The sequence below is a fragment of the Lactuca saligna genome, chromosome 8, assembly GCF_052625555.1.
Source record: "Lactuca saligna cultivar CGN05327 chromosome 8, ASM5262555v1, whole genome shotgun sequence".
NCBI lineage: Eukaryota > Viridiplantae > Streptophyta > Magnoliopsida > Asterales > Asteraceae > Lactuca > Lactuca saligna.
The window spans coordinates 199,077,027-199,080,979 of NC_136424.1; positions in this window are offsets into that span (position 1 = coordinate 199,077,027).

A 3,953-nucleotide genomic window follows, 5' to 3' on the forward strand; every position below is an offset into this window, starting at 1 on the left:
CCCTGATAGCACTCTCAGTGGCCCGAAAATCATTATAGAAACGACTGAGAAGATCGTTCAAATCCATAAGCGACTGAAGGCCTCAAGAGATAGACAAAGGAGCTACGCCGACAAGAGATGAAAACCCTTAGAATTTCAGGTTGGTGACCGCGTTCTACTAAAGGTCTCACCCTGGAAAGGCATGATACGCTTTGGGAAGTGTGGAAGCTTACCCCAAGATACATTGGACCTTTCAAAGTTACTGCAAGGGTTGGTCCGGTAGCTTATATGGAAATCAAACAAACAAAGGCAAGTCGTAATCATGGATAGGGAAATCAAACAAACAAAGCCAAGTCGCATACCAATAGTGAAAGTTCATTGGAATACTAAGCGAGGACTTGAATTCAATTGGGAGCGAGAAGATCAGATGCAACAGAAGCACCCTCATCTCTTCTCTAGTCCATAAACACTTATCTTGTAAATAATTTCGGGACGAAATTCCCGCTAACAGGGGGATAATGTAACAACCCAATATTTCAAGTCAATGTGATGACTTAAAGTCAAATACCACAACCTATTTTTGAAATAATAAAAATAGAGTCAAAAATAACATGTTCAAAAATCTCAATTTAAATGTACTAAGTGATAGATGTCGTAACAAGGTTTTCAAAAATATAGAGAACACTAAAATTCGAGTTGTAACGCTGAAGTTATGACCAATCGAAGATCCGCAACACAACCGGTAAATTACTTCTAAGCATAAAATGCGAAATGTCAATAAAATACTTTTTAGCCTTAGGTATCTAAATGAAAGTCGTAGATATCATTAAACCATAAACACATATAAAAAGAACGTCCAAATCTGATTTTGTATGAATAAGTTATGATTTTTCTAAGTTTTGGATATAGCAGTAGACAGCTAAAAACTTGAAATAGAGATTGGGCGACTATTAGCCAACGCCATCTAAACGGGAATCGAAGACCTCGACAATAGTAGTATAACGGTAAAAATACAGACAAAAACGGACGTCAGATGAAGGAGTTATAGATTTTTAATGGGCGTTTCCAGTATCGGCCTGTTAAAAATATAATATTAAAAATATATTCAAAACTAGTCGATGGAAACTAAACAAACATTGTAGAGCACAATCTCACCTACGTGTGGATATAAAGAACGTCGAAATCAGAACTCGTATGCGAGAGATATGAATTTCTGAAGTTCGGGACACGAAACCCCACACTGTCAGGAAACTCACGACGTGAACCAGAAGCTCACGACATGAGCTAGTGACTTATGTGTGCCATATATCAATCGTCGAGTCTACGAAGGAGATAAGATCGAGCTCACGACGTGAACAACTTCAAGTTCACGACGTGAACTCAGAAAATGCACCCTATAAATAGAAGTCGAGGGTTCCGAGTTTGGCTGCTCATTTTTATCCCCTTTCCTACTTTTACTCTGTGTTAAGCATCCCAAGACTACCTCGACGCCTCGGTCACGTGTCCAAGCCTTAACGGAAGCCCAAAGTTCGTGAGAAACTTGCTTCTTTCGAGTCGAAGTGCTGCCGAGTTAAACATCATCTTCATCAAACCGCCACTCTTACCAAGTGAGTTCATACCCCTATCACTACACTTTTAAATGCTTTTTAAACACTTTTAGGGGGGGGGGGGGGGAGGGGGATCCAAGTAAACACACGGTTAAAAATCATGTGATAACATGAATCTTTTACTATAAACTCCTTGTTGTTGTTATAACTATCATACGAAAAGGTTAGCATGCAAAACATCTTACGATACCATTTTACCATCTCGGGATGAGTTATGTTTGTAAATGAAAATATGCTTTATTTATATGTTTGCATAACACATCTTGACAAGGGTAACCATTTTAAACTATAACATTACTTATATACAAGAAAATACAAGTCATTGTTATGTCTTTATCAACATAGTAAAAAGGGTAATCATTTCGGACAATAAACACATTCATTTCAAAAAGATGTGACTTAATTGAGAACATGTGAGTCATTTGTCTTCATAGTACCTATCAAGGTATACAATAAAGCCTTGTTTTATAACCATATTCTCCGTCCGGGGAACGTGATAAGTGTGTATACATCTATACGAGACTGATGATCCTGCACGTTGGCTGTTAGCTACAGCCGGACTTGCAAGTTAAGGGTGACAAGTGTCGTAACATTTTGACGCCTGAAGAATGTCGTTACAGGCAAATCCATCATAGTACGGTTATGAAAACTCATAGGATAGACAATTATTATGGTATTATGTTTTACGGGAAAATTAATATTACGGTTATTTTTAAATGAATATACAAGCTTCCTATAGTTTTGCTCACTAATAAAACTATACATCATCATTTCAAGCATGGCATATTTACTTACAAATCACAGTCTTGGGAAATAAAGTCTGCTCCTCAATTTTAGGAAAATATAGGATTTTCCTGGTACAATACCTTCATTTCATACAAACAACGATTCATAAGTCATTTTATAAGAAAATATTGGATTTTTTTGGAAAACAAACGTGATCTTTCGAATGGCATACATTTACGCAAATAACTACTTATGAACTTACCAACTTAATTGGTTACACTTTTTCTTTGAAATAACTTGTATTCTCAGGGAATTGCTAAACACCAAGTTAGCAACTACTTTTGGGGACTAATGCTCTGGCGTTAGGAACATCTTTTGGAACATCATATTGTATTTTGACTTTTGAAACATGTAATACAACAATCATGTAAACTTTTTAATATATATTATGGTAGTGTGTACTTCCTTTACTATTCAATTGATATGATACTGTACATGACGTCCTCCACCACCGAATGTTTTCGCCCTTCAGGTTTGGGGTGTGATAATTTTGGATCTGCTGGCTCCTAGGTTTGTGGTCTGGTACCTTGGGCTTCTTGCCCGAACTCCCTGACTGAACCCCCTCAGGTTTCCTCTTCCTCTCCATCTATAATTCCAACTACCTCTCTCGATCCCTAGCAATCATGTCCTCCCGCATCTTACAGCTGGAGCGGCTCACAAACTGGCGGATATCACTCCGCAACATCTCATGGTATCAAGCCTTTTTCATCTCCACGTCCGCCACATACTGCAGAACAAGAAGAGCCCTCTTACTGAACATCCTGGTGATCTCAGTCACCGTCTTCGTCGTCTGTTGGAGATCCTGAAACTTCTTGGTAAACTACTGCACCTCTATCATGGGTGCAAACTTGGCCCTGGAACTGGCCGTAAAGTCACTCCAAGTCATTGCATCAAGAGCTGCATCATCACCAATGGCATGTCTGACCTCCTCCCACCAGTCACGTGCCCTGTCCTTCAGAAGATAGGATTCAAATCAAACCTTGTCCCCCTCGGGATATCTACTTGTGCGAGATGCATTGGTGACATCCGCCAACTATCTCGTGCTCGCAATGGGGTCCCAAGCCCCATGGTAGTCGGAAGCTCCACAAGCCGTGAACTCCCTGAAAGTTAGTTTGCGCGACCCCATCATGGCCACCACCTTAGTGCAGAAAGCACTCAAAATGTGACAACCCGTAATTTTTTATCTTGTAAAGTCAATTCAATCAACCAAAAGTCAAACTTAATTCTATTGCCTTCTAGCCTTGATTAAGGGTCATTATAATGAGTTCTAAGCCTAGTACACTTATGGAATAGAAGATGAAAAGTGTTAGCTTAGTATTGGAGGAATTGCTTTAAAAATTAATCTATATTTATATAAGATTAAAACTTGGGGAAAACATTTAAAAGTAATCATAATAACTCACTCATCTGAACAAGTGACAACATTCATAAGAGAACTAAAGATCCATACAGGTGAGCTATGATGGCTTAGTATGTACATCAGGGTTGTGCATAGCTAGTATTTTGCAGACTTAGAGTGAGTGATTCCAACTTAAATCCTGTTCCATGTTTGGTTGTGGATTTAGGGTAGTGCCACTTAGT